General features: G+C 40.0%; 1 long non-coding RNA gene across 2 annotated transcripts in view; it reads right to left on the reverse strand.

Annotated features, from left to right (window-relative positions):
• Window positions 1-18,860, reverse strand: part of LOC121668562 — a 52,620-nt gene extending 33,760 nt beyond the window's left edge. For both annotated transcript variants that reach the window (XR_006017451.1, XR_006017452.1), the window contains exon 1: window positions 17,790-18,860. This is a non-coding gene — a long non-coding RNA (uncharacterized LOC121668562). The remainder of the gene's footprint in view (window positions 1-17,789) is intronic.
• Window positions 18,861-19,284: the final 424 nt, after the last annotated feature.

Here is a 19,284-nt window from a genome sequence, read left to right on the forward strand (position 1 = left end):
TTCCCTCTCCCCACATCCCTCCCTATTCTGTACTCCTTCAACCATCTGTCTTTGAGTCCTTGATGCTCCTGTTGCTCAAAATCTGGCCCCAGTCACAGGCCACAAGAGCCTGGTTACCAGGTGTGCTGAGCCCTGAGATGTGACTCAGTTCCAGCGCCCACAGTTTCTCCCTGAAGGAAGTTGTGATCAGTGGTGTAGGCAGTGATCAGAAACCTATTTATGCAAATTATTGTTTATTTAGTACTAAGAACAAAGTGTCAGAGACAAAAGGATTTCAGAACAAGTGGGCTTAAAAATCTTTCTGTCCCCCAAAGCTACTGTGCAAAGTAGAACTCTTAATTTCTTGAAACTTGCTCTTTCTCCAGCTAGTACTTCTCACAGCAGTCAGTCTCCTAAGAGAGTGTTTACTTTGAGCCATATACTTAGACCCTCATCCTTAGCATTCAGAGTAAAGCACTCCCATCTGAAGCTGTATCAGTGATAATCAACAATCTGTTGTATTCACGTGTTAATGCATTAGTGGAATTTGATCTTGCCTGGCGGAGTCAATAGTGAAATGCTGAATTCATGAGAATACTTTGTTGACTGACAAATTTACAGTGTGAAAAATGTTGCACAAGGCTACAGAGCACAAATTCATCTGCTAGATCGTGGACTATTTTCTTTTCTACCATTTGCCTTCACTTGAGCTGTATTGTCCCACAGCCTCTATATCTTCATCTATTTTATAAACTGACCAGCAGCAAATCATCCACCAAATTCTCACCCAAGACCAAATTCTAGGTAGGAGATCCTACACTAAGCAGGACAAAGAGGAAGACCATGCTAAGACATCTTCCTTGCAAACTGAGGTTCAAAATGGTCTCTGTTACCCAAGTGATTCTGTTTTGCCTAGAGGCATAGAGCACGGGTTTGCCCTGAGTACTGACTCTCCATTTTTCCAGGCTCTTCATCCTGTTCACACCACAGCTTTCCTTATTACACACAAATCCAGCCCCTCACTGAACAGAGCTTTTTCACAAAGAGCCCTTTCAAACTCTGCAGCAGCCCACTAGGGAGGTCTTCATGGTAAGACAGGTAGTCTAGCAAAGCCCCAGAGAAAAATGTTAACTACTATCAAGGAATTTGGCCACAGGATCAATAAATGGTGGAAGAGGGAAACTTGAAAAGATCAGAGGTGTGTAATGAAGAAAGAAAAGAGAGTCCTGAGAGGACCAGAGGGCTCCAACCTAGAGCCAGGCTCAAAGGTCTTTTCCAGCCTAGTTAATTTTGTGATTCTGTGATTCTATGGTTCTGTGATCCTGTGTGATTTTGGCATAGCCTTTGCCTGCTGACTGTACCAACCCTACAGCCTGTCTGTGCAGCATAAGGAGGCTATGAAGACCCTTTCCTTCTGTTCCCACCAAGCTTTGTGTCCTTGGTTCCTCTCCACCACCTCCTCCTTGACATCATTCCTCTTGGGCTGTTTGTTTCCCCCTCATGCCTGAGGCCCCAAATTTTCCACATCATTCAAGGGCCGTTTGTATCAGGCCCTTGACAGGCACTGCCTGTTTAAGTGGAGAAGAAACGGGAGGGAAAGTAAAAGATGCATAATAAATCACAATGAACTCACAGGATTTTGATTGTGCAAGTAAGAGGAGTGTTCAGTCAACAGAGCCTGTAAAGTTATGATATCATGGCAAATTGAAGAGAGTGGATACATCTTTCCCTATTCCCAGTGTAACCCGGATTTGTCCTGGAACAAAATGTCTCCCTAACATTGTCAGCTCAAGGTAATATTTGTACAGTCATGAAGTGTCATGCAGATTGCATGATGGAGTTGCGTAAGACAACTTTAATGGAGTCAGCTTTTTCTGAGATGTAATACATATATGTCAGGTTAATTTTAGCTAGATGAAAGGTAGATTTTTAAGAGCTCCTTCCTCCTGTGATGGTAAATGTTAACACTTAGCAGACTGATCATTAATAAGATATAATTATATATAATAATGGGGTTATATAAATACTGCAAGTAAAAAGCTGGGGAAACCCAGGGCAATGGCAAGTAGGAGTCCCAGAGATTTAGGCTGGTGTAGAGACAAGGATATAGTGACAAGCAAAGTGCAGTGCACTGAGAAGACCCTGGGGGAAAAGGACATTTGTCTAATTTCAAGATATTCTCTGCAGATATTATTGCCTCTTTTTTTTCTGCCTAAAAATATACTTTGTTCCATGTAACAGGATTTGTGAAAAGACAGTAGAAACAATAGGCAAAATTTTGACAGTAAACTTTGAGGAGAACCATGAGAAAGTAAAAAGGAGCTTCTTCCAGGAGGAAACAGATAAAAATAGGATGCTCAAATAGTCAGAAAAGGCACTGAGTTCTGGACAACTGTGACCTGCACAGTGTAACCACGAGACAGAATGGATAAGGAGTCATTTTGCCAGGATCTCTTATGGTGTGTTTAGATGGCATAATATGATTCCAACACATTTCTCAGATGCCTGAGCATATTTATCCTGGCCACTGTATGCTAATCACCTACATATTTACTATAGGCCCTCTGCCCAAACTATAGATACAGCAATTCCAGCCTACACTTCTCCTGAAAGCAGACAAGGTCCTTTTAAAATAATGTTGACACACATAGTGCCTAACTCCAACCATAGTCAGCAAAATGTTCTAGAGACTAGTCAGCAAATATTCTGGAGACAGTATTCAGAAAATAAAAAAAAAAAACCCTTGGGTTAGTATTCAAAATTCAGCCTAGGCTTTGGAAAGAAGGCAAAGAAAACAAAGGAAACAAAGGAATAAATTAAGAAACAAGGAAAGACTAGAAAGACAAAAAAAGGGGGAAAAAGGGAAAAAAAAAAGAAAAACAATAGAAAAGGAAAAAGAAATCTTCAGGTGGAGAAAAGGAAGTGTTCTAATCCTTTTCTGTCTCCAGGATTAATAATTTCAAAGTCAGTCTCAAATTTATGGAAGCTTTGAAAGCTCATTACTTTTTTTGTCAGCCAGTGGCCTCCAGTTTTGACTATACTGATCTGACAAGGGCGTGAAATTCTTGTTTGGAGGTCCCCCAAATTCTTGACTTTCAGGGTCATTATGGCAATAATGTAATTTATGGCAATAAAGTAACTCAGGGCTGTATCCTTTTTAATCCCCAGTGCAGTTTAATCTCTTATGCAGTTAACCATATACCTCAGAGATATTATACCTCAAAAATAAATCCTGGAGGATTTGCACCCAGAGATATCTGGCACAAAATTAGATGTGGAGCAGCACAGGAGGAGAGGCTAAGAGGAACAAGAACAAATTGAGTGGGAGAAGGGGGTCAGAGGCAAGACACCTACCCAGCATGGGGGTAGGAGGAGGGAGATTATCTGGTGCAGAGCCAGTTCTTGTTCTGTTACACACCTATTATGCATGGTGCTGCTGACCTAAAGAGGATCTTTTGGTTTGAATGTTTTTATTTATCTGTTACAGGTAGGCCAAAATTCTACATGTGGAAATTTCTCCTGTGGCCAGTGCCACATCAGACTGATGGTTTGAGGAGAGTAGGTGCATCTTTAGATAGGTGTAAAGCTCTGTACAGCCTTTCCACCCCTTCTTCACTGGGACAGCCCTGTTGGCAGTAGTCTGGTTGGCTGTAACCCTGTAACCTACCCCTCAATTTCTCCCAAGGAAGTGTTATTCCTACTGTGTAGTACTCTTTTTTTTTGTTAGCTTACTCAGCTCCAGAATTTCTTCCTTGCCTAGACCCTTTGTCTGTGAACTCTCACTCCTCTGCCCCTAATCAAAATGTCATCTCAATAAATGTTTACCTTCCATATACAGGGAAAATTATGTCTTGGTTACTGGTGAAATATTTCAGTATGTAAACAGTGTTCTCAAAACAAATTGTCTTCCAAAAGCATAAATATGTGCTCTTTTCTTCCAACTCTGTCTGCTAGAATATCCACCCAGCAAAATACCTTGTTACTGTGTAAAAAATTGTTATCATACAAATAAACACATTTCTTTGTGGGCAATAGCAAATGTTCCTGTCTTACGTGTCTGTACACAAGGAGAGGATTTTAGCTTTCATTTCTACCATTTATGTTCTTTTACTCTTTCTACTGTTTAACAGATTGATCTATCATCTATCTATCAATCATCTATCTATCTATCTATCTATGTGTCCTCTTTTAGCTTTAAAAGAAACCAGGTTTATGGTAAATTCCCTGACACCTGTACCATCTAGGGAGCTTCTCCATCCCCTGAAATATGTCTTTAGGCATGTCCTAAAGGATTTTAGTCCCTGCTTCTTTCAACAACACACCTTCTTTGGAAAACTAAGTGCTTGACATACTTCTAACCCAGTACTTGTTTTCACACCATGGTTAAAAGTGTTGCAATTTGGAGCTTATTATTTTTCCTACACATGATATGCAAATATATACTGCAACGAAGATAAACACTTACTTTTCACCGCAACACCCCCTGTTTTAATGCCAGTCTTTTCAGCAACGCCACTGCTCATGTACCAGTGCCAAGTGTAAATTTAGTTAATGAATGGACTGCCTTAGGCAGACACCCCTGGAGTGCTCTGCTGCAGTGAAGTCTATGAGGAATGCCTGGGGATAGTCTGCCCTGAGCCCAATTCACACATTTTCCTGCCTCTGAACTTTTTAGAGATATATTGCATTCTCCATCAGGTTCAGGCTACCAAATCACCATCTGCTCACTATAAAAGTCATAGTGGACTCAGATTTCATTTGGTTGGCAAATTCAAAACAGCCTTGTTGGGTTAATTCTGAGTCTTTCATTAGTCTCTGTCAAAGTTTTATTATGACTTCTGTGTATCTTGGTTTCTCACAAAGAGTTCCACTGAAGCTTCCTCCCAGACAGTTCTTCAGCATTAGATTAAAGTCACAATCTGTTCTACAATTAAATTTTCCTTTGTCAGTCAAATGCTAAAAACTCTTTTTTCTCTGAGTTCCAATTTTGGCATTTGAATTCTATACACTTAAAATTTTTATAGTGCAATTTCATACCTATAGTCCTCCACTTGAATTATCTGAAAGCATTTAAATGTAGCAAGGATACCCTAGTCTGTTTTCATTTACTTCATTTTCTTTGAGCCTTTGCTTGCAGATAGAAAGTTAAGTATTATCCAAACTTCTCTAATCATCTTCTGTCTTTCCAAAGAGTTTCCATTTCAGTTGAAAAATACTTGGTTATGCCATTAGGATTATTTCTCTCTCTATGCTTGTCCTCCTCGTAGTATTTGCTGTCCAGCCATCTTTGCTTCTTCATCTGACCCAATTCAAATTGCTTCCTCATCAGAGGTGATTTATTTCTACAGAGTTTCTCCCCATGACTCCCTGTGTATGGGATCACAAAGCACTTTAAAGATGAAATTCCCAATAAGGCAACAGTCACTTAAACCTGACACACATGGTTTTGAAGTTTGTTCATTAATGTTCACTAATCCCCCATTAGCTCATGTCAAGAGAATATCTAGAGAACAAGGGTCAACCTCTGCAATATCACATTGTGATTATTGCATTTGGGACTTAAATGGGATTTTTTTAATATCTGAATTGTGACATGGTAAAAGAGGCCGCCTTTGGGTAGCAGTTTTAGAAAGTAATTATGAGGCTGGCTGTCAATGAGATAAAAATAGTTGCAGACAGCTCTTTTATATGCAGGAAAAAGTCAATTTACGACGTGAACAAACAGATTAAACATCATAATCTTGCACAGGCCATGAGCAGGAGCACTGCTGTTTTATCACAACAAAAACAGGGAAGAAGAGGCCTTAGGAGTCAACTGCTCCAAAACTGCTTTGGGCGATGCATTTGAAGCCAAAGTTACATGATGTCCCATTCCTGAATGGTGGTATTTTTCTGTATTTGTTTATTTAAACAAATAATTGCCAAATTTGAGCCCTGCCAGAGAACAGCATGCAAAAGAACCCTCCCAAACCTGGCTCCACAGGGCAGGATAGATTTTGATCTATCACCATATCCCAACAGTCAGTGATGTTCCTGTAACACACTCCCTTCCTTCTCTCTGTTTGATGTTTTCCAAGGTGGTCATAGCATTTGGATCCTTTTTGGAATCACAGGGTGTTTAATGTACCAACCACGGGAATACATTTTGTTATGAATTTCCCTGCCCATTTATAGAATATATATACTGTCTGTTCTTGTAGTGTTAACAGGCTTCCTCAATAAATTAAAAAATAAATGTAGAAAAACAAAGCATTATCCTTCAATGACTTAATAAGATTTTGCATCATCATCACCATTATTATTATTATTAAAGTATCTCAGCAACAGAATAATAAAATTACACTGATGTGAGCAATTCACACAGCTTTGATTAAGGATGTGTCAGCACTTTCCTACATGAATCCTTCTTTTTGGTGGAATGAGAAGGAGTGGGAAAGAGATAAAAATCGCCTGCTGTAATTCTTTGTGGGCTGCTCTATAGCAGATGATGTTTTAACAGAGGAGCCGCTTTTTATTAATCTAGCTTTACAGAATAAATTAACCTGAAACATTTATGATCCTTATTTTTAGGACTGTCTTTACATTTAATTTGCAGGCCCCAGTGACTGCCTGACAGGTCAGTTAGTTTGGGGGCTGCAAGTCTGAGGGCATGTTTACTGATGGCCTGTATGAAGTCATGGAAACCAGCATGATTTAGAGGTGGGATCAGGGTTTGCCCACAGCCATGTTCACTCATATCCATCTAAATCCAGGACAGAGTAAATCCTTCAGGGCAAAGTCTGTCACTTTAAACCACTGGTGCTCTAATACAGGCATAACAAAAACCTGTATAGGTGGAAAGTAAAGTCTGAAGTGGGTTCTGAGTTACACCATCCGTCTTCAGCTGCCTGACTTATCTGCCCTGATGTCTAAGAAGTAGACATTGGCTCTAGTAAAATAGCTCAGACACCCAGACTTCCCAACACAAGCAAGAACGAGATCAGACACCTCCTGAGGGCAATTCAGGGCTCCTGAATGGAGCTAAGCCAAGAGTTTTCTTGAGATCCTGGGTAGGAAATGGTTCCAGTGAGGGGAGGAGGATGCCTTAATCCAGGCCAAAAAAAAAAGCAGCAAAAGTTCTAGAGCATTGATGCTTCTTCTGAGAGTAGTGAAGAAAAAAACCCAATTAAAAAAAACAAAACAAAAAAACAAACCCCAAAACAATAACAAAATGTCCTGAAGAAGAGACTCCATCCACTTTTCATATGGTAGTCTGATGGTTAAAGTACACTCCTAGGAATGGAGGGTCCAAGACCCGCTTCAACTTGGGGGGCTTCAGGCCTTCTTCTCCCACCTCTCCAAGGCATGGTCTGATCACCAGCCTCCAAAGCAAGCTGATGGCTTGCACATCTCCTGTCCACATGGTGCAGATGGCCCATCCAAAATGGCAACATGAAGCAAGCAAACAAGAAATAGTGTGATTTTGCAGCCATGTGGGTGAATTGTGGAATCCTTGGAAGTGTTCAAGGTGAGGCTGGATAGGGTTTTGAACGACCTGGTCTAGTGAAGATGTCCCTGCCCATGGCAGTGGGGTAGGAAGTAGATGATCGTTATGGTTCCTCCCAACCCAAACCATCCTAGGATTCTATGAAGTGTGCTATTGGGAGAAGAAAAACCTGATTTGGGCTTATTATGTTCTGACCCTACTTTCTACTGGGTAGTCTGTCAATAAAACCCATGTATAATCTGGGTTGTGAGTTAGTTAATCTTGCTGATTGGCAAACCTAGTTAAAGGTTCATGGAGTAAAATATATTGCAAGGCAAGTAAGGGTGCCAGTGGTTTGTCTGTTAGCATTTAGCATTTATATTAACTCCTAGTGGTAACAGATGAAGAGCCTGTGTCTATGCCAGTAAAATAAACAGTCCCACGGAGTGTTGCTGGACACCAGAAGTCCATCATCTCTACCATTTGATTATTGAACAGCTTGTGGCACATTTCTGGCCTGTGACAAATAAAACATTCCTAGATTTAGAACAGCCCACTGCCTACTTCCAACAGGCAGCCTGGATGCAACCACCCCCTCTCTCAGAACGGAAAAGAGTTTAATAACAGGGGATCCATGCCAGCATATTGTAGTAGGCAGGATTTTAGTGCTAGAGGTGTTTCCAGCAGGACTTTTTCAGTGTGCAAGACACTGTACAAACAATTAATAGGTTGTCTCTGAATAGGCAGAGACTCTGTTCTTAAACAGGCTCCAGTTCAGCTGTGTTCTAATAGTTCTCAATTTACAGATGGCTCTTCAAAATAAATTTCACGTGCTGGATTGCAGCAATTTTCTGTGCCTATGAAACAGTCATGCAGTAAAAAGAGCTCATGAAAAAACGGATCACTGTAATGTGTCCTTTTAAAAGGAAAAGGGTGGAAATTCAAGATGAACAGATATTGCCTTGGAAGAACACAATTGCAGCGGCTGCCCCACATGCAGTGCTGCCAGTAAGGATGGACAGCTTAAAACCACAGTCTGAATTACTCTTCTGTACTGAGTGGTGTGTTATTACATAGGCAACAGAGCTTGTGGGCAACACAGAGGAATCATGGAAGTATTCTAAGCAGTGGTTTTCACAATTTATGGCTGTGACAGATACAAAGCTAATGAACAACATAGGGAAAGTGACCTTAACTCTTTCATAGATACTGATCCAAGACTTTTTTGGCAGAGAAAGGAGTCTTTTCCCTAAGCCTCTATGAAGATTTGAGGTAAAAAATTTCTTAGGGGTAACAACAAAAAAGTACTTATTTTTACCTTGCATATAAGAAGGAAAATATTAACACATACTTAAAGTCCAGGAGTGGAGTCTCAGTAAGGAACAGAAGGCAGTTGTTTCGAAAATCCGTGTACCTACACTTTGACAGGTAAATACACATCCTGATTTTCAGGAGGGTTTTCGCTGGCCTGCAGGGCCAAAATCTGATTTACAGAGCAGATGATTTGGTCCATCACAGCTTCCCAGATGACTCTGGGGATCTAAAGGGATCCCATGGCTCAGAGTCTACAGGCAGAGTCACGCAGCTTATCAGTGAAAAATCATAGTACAGATCCTTCTAAAGAGGGCCATTGAAGACATAAATAATTGGATATACAAGTGGAAGGACAGACGAGAAGGAGCACAGTGCTTGGGAGCTGGCAAGGAAAGCTTTGTGAGATATGCAGGGACTGCCACAGTGTTGGGTTACCTGACCCAGAGATGTCTCATCTCTGACAAAAAAATCCAGTTTTTTATGAACCCAACCACATGTTGCATTTCAAGAGAGTAAAATACACAACTGCTGTATTCCTCCAAGCTGCATATAATGTGAAAAGAAAACACACAACAATACAGGTGTTTTTTCCATTGGCTGGTAATATTAGTCTCAGCTGAGTAACTAGCAGGTCAACTTCTCACTTTTAGCATCCATTAGTAGCTTCATTGTAGTATTTTCATCTGAAAAGCAATTGTTTTCAGCAACAGACATTGGTCTGGTCTCTTTAATATCAGTAGCAAGCATAGAAAGAGTTCATAGATTTAAAACTGCCTCTCTGAATGCGGCAAACCATACCTAGGATACCTCCCTAAATAAAAAAGATGAATGTCCTGAAGCATATGATAGACTCATTTCCCATGCTGAGAAGATGCAATCTTCACTCGAAGAGGAAGAGGATTTTGTTTTCTTTGTTTTTGTTCCAAGTGACATAGTAACATCTACCTGAAAGCAGGCAGTAATTGCGACTGATACATATCAGGGTAAGTAACATTATACAACAGGATTTGACGCAGCACAGAGGAAACTCAGTCATTTTGTTAAGAGCTGGGTGGTTACCAAAAATGCATACAATAATTTAGGGGCAGGATTCTTGTCTGGCCCTATGTCCTTCCAGATAACTGTGTTACAGAACAGTTAGTTGCACCCAGAATTGTGCAGACTGTGGACTTTTTAATTCTTTTTAATTCAAAGGCTGAACTTTAATGTTTTGCACAGTTGTCTCACATCAACCCCAAATGTATTTGCCTGTGTAATTGCTTAATAAAATCAAATAACTAAGTATCACTGGGAGGAGGGGTGTTGTAAGACTAAGACATCTTGTTCTACTTGAAACAAAACCTTTTACTTCGTTTTACTAATATTTTACTTACATTTTATTTCATGTTCTTAGTTTTACATTTTTTTCCAATTTTCTAATTTTCATTTGTTTTAAACTGAAAAATCCAAATGTTTCAATCACCTCTAAATCTCTTTGTTTTCTTGCTCAGCTGAAACTAATCCACAGATTTAATTTTAATTTTAAAATAAATTCTGTAACTCTACAGCAAGGTATGTTTTTGGGGGACAGATTCACAAGCCATCCTATGCAGTCCCATCCATGGTCCTGAGGGCTTTGGAGATGGCAAAGCCTTGCAGGGTGTGAGACAGCTGAGGGATGGGAAGGACTTGGAGCAGCTGGTGCCCAGTCCATGAAGCAGCAACCCCCAGGTCCCATCACAGTGTGCTGCAGCCCTCAGGATTGCTCTCCCTGCAGCGAGAGCAGCTTGCCAGACTCATCCCTGTTGTGGTGTTTGGGCAGATTCCTGTTTCTGAGGAAAGAGCTTGATGGTACAAGTCTCTTCCTTCTCCTGACCATTGCTTTTATAAATGCCTGCATTTCGCAATGAATTCTGAATTATCTTCTAAAATTATACATGGCATCTCTTACCTGGCACTGATGTCAGCATAGCACACGTTTACCACAGGAACCTGAAGAACACTCTGAACTCCGACAAGGGGAAAATCATCTTATTTCAGTGTTAATGTCAAACCTGCAGCAGTTATGTGGTTTCTACAGGTGCCTGCCAGATGAAACAGCTGCCTCCCTCTCTCCTGCAAGCTTGGATGCAACTCCCCAAGATTCACCAGGATCTAATCACCTGGGGCCATCCAAGGAGGATCCAAATATCCCAAGGCTTTCTTTGCAGTCCATCACTCAGCCCACCTACTGGCTGAAACTCCCTGGAGACAGAGGAGGCAAGCCCAGACCTTCCTGTGCTTCTTCCTCCTGTCACTCCTCCTGAACCAGCAAGAAAATATTCTTTAAAAACTCAAATATGTTTCAATGCTCAGCTACAACAAAATCACCCCTGTTGTCACAAGCCTGGGGCAGGCTTCAAAGAGGACTTCAGTAGTCCCCACACAGAAATGGCATCCTTTGAAATAAAAACATAAAAAACACCTTAGGTAGTAATTTTGATATTTTACAACCATTTCAGTCATCTGTTCTGCATCATTTTTTTATGTCAATTAGCTAGAAGTAGATAGTCCTGACAGACGGTGATGGTTCCTGAAACAAACTGGTCCCTCGAGTATTTCATGCATAGTTCTGTGGTTCTGTCTGACTTCTGGTACATTCAAAACACTTAAATGAATGAGGAAAATGCTGTTTCGACATTTGCTTTTAACATATTTCTTTGAAACAATAAATTTTTTTAAGGGTGGGGACAGACCCCTTTGTTCTCTGTTTACACAGCACCTCTTTCAGTGTTTCTACACACATGAGGTGGCTCCACTTACTACTGGTCTCATTTACTATTTGAGTTTGTGTTTGATGATGATCTTTTAGTGCATTTAACATGCCTTGATATGGACTACACTGTTCTATTATCATTTACTACTCCATCCATGCAGTAATAGCATATCATCTCATTTAAACAGGACTATCTCAACCAAAAGGTGCCAAAATTTTAATGCAGAAATAGGGGATTAACCACATAAGGGAGAAAACAAGGTTTAAAACACCAAAAGATCATTATAGATAATTTTAGGACTGCCAGAAGTGAAGAACTTTCTTCACTTGAACACTTTCATGTTGTGCAGTCACTCGTGTAGAAACAAAGAATATGTACCTAAATATAGTGAATAAACTTTGAGTAGGTTCCCAGTTGTGAAAGCTGACAAACACCTCCAGATCCTTACATTCACAAGTTACATGTTTTTATTCTTCACCAGAACCAACATGTTATGGTCAAAAACATGAAAAAAAAAGGAACAAAATAATAAAAAAATTCTAGGCTTCATGCTGTGACAAATTTGTAAATTCTAGTTTTTAAGGGCACAAGAGTCCATCTGCAATCACCTGAACAGATCCTTTACACACCACAGGATTTCTCTAGACTAATTTCTGATTGAGGTCCAGTTGTGAAAATAGAGCTGTTCACAACTGTTTTAAATCTGCTTTACCATTATTTGCAAATCACTTAAAAGTTCCCAGCAGTATTCCCTGAAATAGAAGAAATTCAGAGCTACTGCTAGATCAGCTTTTTTTGTAATGTTCTTGGAGCAGCCCATGTATCTGCAGCAGTCCTCCAAATACAGCAGGTAAAAATTAATAAGCTGTGTCAAAGGAGGTTTACAAAATTGAAGGGGGACTTTTCACAAGGGCTTGCAGTGATAGACAAGGGGCAGTGTCCTTAAGCTGAAGAAGGGCAGGTTTAGACTAGATATTAGGAAGAAATGTTTTACTGTGAGGATGGTGAGGGACTGGAACAGGCTGCCCGGAGAGATTGTGGGTTCCCCATTCCTGGAAGTGTTCAAGACCAGACTGGATGGGGCTCTGAATAACCTCGTCTAGTGGAAGATTCCCTGCCCACTACAGTGAGGTTAGAACTAGATGATCTTTAAGGTCTCTTCCAGCCCAAACCATCCAATTATTCTATGATTCTATATCTTCTATTTTAATTAAAAGATCCTAATGATGGACTATCCACAACAATCTTAGGAAGCTTTGTCTCTTCTTGAATTACTATCACTGTTAGAAATATGTCCATTATTTTCAGTTTTAAATTTGTCTAGTGTCAATATTCAGGCTTCAAATCCCATCAAACATTTGAATGCTGGATTGAAAAGCTCTTTGTTTTCAAATACTGCTCCCCATGTTCATCACCACTGCTGTGCATGTGATCAATCGATAATGTAACCTTCCATGTATAAACAGATGAAATGTGCAAGACATAAAAAGTGCTCAGTGTCTACTGATCACCCATTGTTAAAAGGGGTTTTCAAGAAAAAACCTGAACACAAATCCATCAATACCTTCACTGAGCCCTGTGCTCCATTGCTTGGTAGTTTGCCAAGAATGTGTTAACATACCTGTTTCCATATGAGCAATAACTCCTGTGATGGGAGTGTTTGAAATGTCCTGACAGGAAAGCTTGAACTGCAGCCAAAGGAAGCTTTCACTTCCAAAAGGCTGGGATTTGTGAGCTCCTGTGGTGAATTTAGTTACACACGGTGAGCCGTTCAGACTTGTCACCCATCAGATAATGAAAGCAAATGAGGAGTCCCAGTCAGCACTAGGGCCAACCTCCAACATTTGGAAAAACATCTAAACTCCCTCCAAATTTCTGATGGGATTGGAGGCAGGAGGTATGTCCACAGCAAGGGTGTCAATTGGAGGCCCATTTCTACATTAGACTTTTTGAAGTTACCAGGAAATGCAAATAGGCATGAAGCAGAGTACGTGATTCGTGTTACGGTCAACATTTGCATAACGCAGTTACGCACATCTGTGTGCATGGGTGTATAGCAAGCACAGCTAATAGTCTGTAATTATGCCTTGGAAAATACACACTCCAAGGAATTTCCAAAGAGTCTGACCTGGCAGAAAATGCAGTCCCAGGAGATCTGCAGCAGTTTGCTGAGAAAATCCCAACATACAGTGGAGCTGCATGGTAAGAACTGGGCCGGTCAGATAAATCTGATGGGACTCTGCTTTTTCCCTGATTGAACATGCATACAATAACCCCTTGGCGCATGTACAAATTTTTAATTTGGGTTCCTCAGATATGGCCATATGCAACACTGACTTTCAAAAATGTCTCTGCCAGTAAAAATCAGCTGCTAAAGTATTCCTGGAAAGTAAAGTGGCACAATCCTTAAACAAAAGGGAATTAATTAAAAAAAACCCCCTGTGCCTGGCAATGGCCACCTTTATAAAAAATGCTGAGATGCTCTCACAAAAAAAAATCTGAATTTTATTAGGTCTCTAGAAATTTCCTTAGCTTTACAATGTGAAAACAAAAGCTGATTCTCTGCTTATATGTGTCTACTTTTTACAAGGGTATGTGGTGATAGACAAGGGGTAATGGCTTCAAAGTGGAAGAGAGATGATCTATATTAGATATTAGGAAGATATTCTTTACCCAGAGGTGTTGAGGCACTGGGACAGGTTGCCCAGAGAAGTTGTGGATACCCCCTCCCTGGAAGAGTTCAAGGCCAGTTTGGATAGGGCTTTCAACATCCAGGTCCAGTGGAAGAAGTTGCTGCCATGGCAGGGTGGTTGGAACCAGATGGTCTTTAAGGTCCCCTCCATTACAAACCTTTCTATGGTTCTATACTATTTCTTAAAAGCATGATAATAAAGCTGTAGTAAAATATTCTGACTGATGTGGCTGCTCTGTAAATGCCTGTCACTACTGACTTTAATTTTACCTGAGCAAGTCTTTGGGTTATAAAAGAATCTAAAAATACACCGAATTTTTCCCTTTTTGCTTATAGTGAACTAGATTCTTTATTAGAATAAGAAAACAATATCACCCTTAAATCTATAGGGTTTTTTTATTTTTACTCCATTTTAGAGTTTTGATGTAGAATAATTCCCAGACCCTTTCTGTTCCCTAAGTTACCCCCACACTGATGTCTTTGTCTCATGCTTTCCAGACAGCCAGGTTTTACTTCCGTCAGGACTTATGATTTCTCAAGCCTTCTTCATTTTGACAGGATTTTGTTTAAATCTGTGGACCTTTTCCTGGATATTTCATCCCAGATACAAGTTAATTTCATGTAATGCAGTAGACACCTTAACAAGTCTTCTATATCTGAGAATAAGTGGCTATTTTTGTATTTTTCATCTTGGAAATTATAGGTACTAAGATATCATTAAGGCGGGTAAACCTAGTGACCAGGCAGAGCAAGGAAGGAGCTTGTTTTACTCTCGGATGTGTAGCGGTGTTGCAGCAAGTAAGCGAGAAGACACATAAACACACAAACCACCCCACAATCCATGATGTGCATGATGTAGGAGGGAGAGCTGAGCTCTCTGAAGGATGGAGTGTTAAGCAGGGGGCTGGAGACCAAGGATCTGATCCATGGATCAGAAGCAGCTGTCTTCATTATCTCTGTGCTCCTGCTTTACTGCAACTGGCTCCAAGGAAGTCACAACTTCTGCATGCCAAAGTGACTGATGGGTTGAAGCAATTTGCAGTGTGCCATCAGCTAATGAGGAGAGAATAACTGTCTTGGACCATTTAATGACAATATTATGGCTGACTTTATAAAATCTGAGTTTTGAGGAGAAAAAAGCCGAATACAATCATCATTGGTGTACTGCCCTTGTCTTGGAAATGTCACATTTCTCTTCAGCAGTAATTGTGTCTTTTTTTTTTTTTTTTTTCTTTTCCAGAACAGACAGACTAAAAAATATTTTTCTGGTGCTCTAGATGTTATTACAGACAGATATTTCCAGATTGTTCTCACAAGAACTGTTGAGACCCCCTTCTTTTGTTGTTTAATTTTGTCATCTGTACCATTTTTTTCTGCTTTTTGCTCTGCCCCAGATTTTTAATGTTGCCAAACTTGTGTATGTCTGCAAAATATTCCTGTCTGATGAAGACTGAGCTACTTACATTATTTTTATGTTAAAACTCATTCAATTTGCACAGAATAGTGACTGTGGAAATAAGCATCCTTTTGTTTAATGAGTCAACATTAGGCCTTTATATATTTAGTTGCTCTGTGTTTGAAGATAATGAAAGAAAAGTGTATCATGACAGACGATCTTGACTTCCTTAGGGATAGGGGGCTCTGAAAGATTAATTTGATACAGCATACAACATTCATTACAGAATGAACTGCACCTTTTTAGTCTCTGGCTTGGCAAAGTTGGAGGAATTAATTTATTTTTAATCCTTATTATATGTCTCAGACACCTAGTATACTGAATACCACTTCCTTCCCATGACAGCCGCACAGGAATAATTAAACATACCAGAAAATACACAGAAACGTACACAAATTCACTGAAAACAAATGGAGTAACAGCTGTTTTTACTGTTAATATAGTCTCTTACTTCATGATGTGATAAGGTGACATGATGCTTCCTCACTGTGTTTCTCTCTTTGTGGAGTTAATAATTTTTGATATGGGTCTTGTGTATCAACAATACTTTTAGCTGATTATCCTGTAACCAAATGGAATTTGTTGTTATTATTGAAAAGCCTACCTTTTTTTGTATTAGACACCTTTTCTGCAAGGTCAGGTGAGCTTCAGCATGACAAAGAGTTCCCAGAGTGGATTGCACAGCACCAGATGAAAATACGCAAAGAACTTTGGCATCTCTGGTACACTGGATACACAGAACGAGAAGAAGCCATTGCAAAGAAAGTAGCCCATTGCCTGGAAAGGTTTGTTAGCACATTTCAAGTCGGTGTGAAACTGTGATTCACCTTCATTAGCTTGTGCCCAGAGGGGGACTCAGCACTTCTGAACCACAGTGGTTATCCATTTAGGGATATGCGTCTGCATTGCGCAAAGGTGTGACTTGCTAGACTAGAAACCACAGGCTATGACAGGCCAAACTCTCAGGTTATATCTCATTCTAATCAAAAGTATGATGGAAGTGCATGCCGACATAACCAACTGAGCTTTCAACACTTTCATTTGCCTTCAGAAAAAGATCCAGCACAAATTTTGTGAGATTTGGACAGACCTTCCCTCCAAAGTCTCAAGAGCAAGACTTTTCCTGCAAAATTTACAATGGAAGGTGCAATGCCTCTTTCCTGGAAAATCTCCAGCCAAAATGTGCAGACTCTAAAGATCACAGATAGGCTCATGGATGCAAATATGAACCTCTCAAAAATGTGATTCTGCTCCTAATAAGTTCAGACTCACCTCTAATTCAGATGAAAGCTTCACCTTAGGGTGTTTATCCAAATTACATTGCAGTGACAGTTATTCAGTGTCATAAGAGTTTTGCATTTACCTTTTATATTAAAAAAGGAGCAAATATCTCTTTTGCATATACCTTTTATGTTGGAAAGGATCTTCAAGATAACATTGCTAACTATTGCAGCACCAGTTCAAAGCCCAGCTGACAGCCTACTACAAACACAGAAAAGCTGTAGCCTTTTGAAAATAAATGACAATGTAAACAGACAAGACAAACACAGTTGTGGGAGTAGAGCATTAGCAAAGATGTGACCTGCAGGGCCATATTGGACAGGAACAGAGAGGATGAGACTCTAGGAACAAAGTCCATTGAAGTCAAAGTGTTTTCACACAGTGTTCCATGACATCAGGATTTTAGCCCAGATGGATCTAGAAAAAACGGAGTGTCCAATATTTACTCCACTCTTTCAAGGCTGAGGAGCATAATGGCTTTAGAATTTCTGTGTTCTTCATTTGTTCTGATTAGGCAAACCAGAAGCTATGTAAAGTAAAAGAGACAGCAAGCCAGTTAGTGTACACCAGTGGATGCATGCCAATGTATTTCTGTTGATTTCTACTTTGTTGCCCAAAATTGTATGTCCCAAGATTCTCAGTCAGCAAGTCCATAATGCCAGTGAATCAGGTGTTATGAACTTTGAGGTTTCAGTATTACCAGCTAAAAATGATAACTCCTTCAACTCCAAGAGCATTTAAGGACCTTTTACCTTGCTACTTATATTTGAAGTTTTCGGATTGATTTAAGCTATATTGTCAAGCTCTTCTCCATAAAAAACCCCAAGCCAACAACCTGAACCATATTTAGAAATGTGAGATTCTTACCTCCTGCGGAATTTCAGTATCCTGGCCTTGAAGAGAAAATTGAAATGTCACAAAGTGGAGAAATGGCAGCTGCCCTGATGAGGCAGGGGAGTTCAGTAAAGCAGTAACAGCAGTGGAAGATTCTACATTGAGTAGAAATAGAGCAGGAAGATCACAGGTTTGGTTTTGGCACCAGGAGCGGTTTAGGAGTTCTCTGATGTCCTAAGGCTGAATCAGCTGCCCATGTGAGCAACCAAGTCCTTCTTCCCAAACACCTTCCTTAATCCTCTTCCTTTGCTGAAACATTTGATTTGGTGCAAGTTTGTCAAGAAAACTGAAGAAACTTCACATACAATTTAGAGATTTTTGCTTTTCCTGTTTTTTTTGCTGGGAAACAAGGCTTATGCTAACTTTTTGAAAGCATTTTGATGACAATTCTATGATTCTATGATTTTGTCCAGCTTCATCCAAATCTGATACTAGGGTAGAGTTCTTAATGGAAATTACTTTTTACAAGAGGCCTGTACAAAACATATATTGAGGTTGCATGTAGCCTAGAAAACCACTTTTTCAGTCCACCACATTCAGAGGAACATGGCATTTATTTCAGGTTGTTTTTTAAAGTGTTGGCTGTTCAGTCACCCATGCAGATCTTGATGATTTGTAACATCTGTTGTCTTTTCCGGAAAAAAATGGAATGGAGAAAAAAGTAGTGTGGCTCAATCAAAGGCCACTTCATTGGTCTGCTACTTGTGGAACTTTGAACTACCATCTTCCATGTGTTACAGTCAGCAGAATGCTAAAATATCCAACTATGACACACACAACTTTTCTCCTAACTGCTTGAGTCCACTTGCAGAATGAAAGGGCAAATTAGCATCTCCATGAGCCTTATGAGACCTAAGATACATAGACAATAAAAAAGATCATTGCGTGGTAACAAAAATTAAGCATTTGTCTATTCAGAGATCACTGTATTCTACAGTGCAGCAATTTCACTCGGGATCAGGTGCCTCAGGCTATGTGGTTGCTGGGTAAAAAGCAACTCCACACCTTATGAAAGCATGTAACCTTGTATGACAAATGGGAAATTATTACACAATAATTATATGCTCTTGCAAGACCTGGTTGCTGGTACCTATCATTCCAAAGTATATCTTCTAAGATTGCTATCAGGTGGCTCACACTATAACAGTCCCTCCACTTGTGCCCTCCCTTTGAAACCTGCAGTGTGAGGATTTTCACTAGCCTTTCTCCACAGACTCTCTTCAAAGGATCTCAAAGCACCTGCACAAGACTCTAGTGCCTGCCAGCTGGCTGAACTGGGTGTAAAGGACACAACTGAGGTTTCAAAGATCTGTCTCCATATCTTCTCTTTCCTCTCTAACATTGAAAAAAATATTTCTGTTTGAGCTTTCTCATCTAGGTCTGTCCACCAGGACAGAGAAATATCTTTTATTACACGACATTTCTAGTACCTAGAACAACACTGTCCTAAACTCAATCATACACAAAA

The sequence above is a fragment of the Corvus kubaryi genome, unplaced genomic scaffold, assembly GCF_017639235.1.
Source record: "Corvus kubaryi isolate FWS band 111438036 unplaced genomic scaffold, C.kubaryi_AGA036_p1.0 37385, whole genome shotgun sequence".
NCBI classification, from domain to species: Eukaryota; Metazoa; Chordata; class Aves; order Passeriformes; family Corvidae; genus Corvus; species Corvus kubaryi.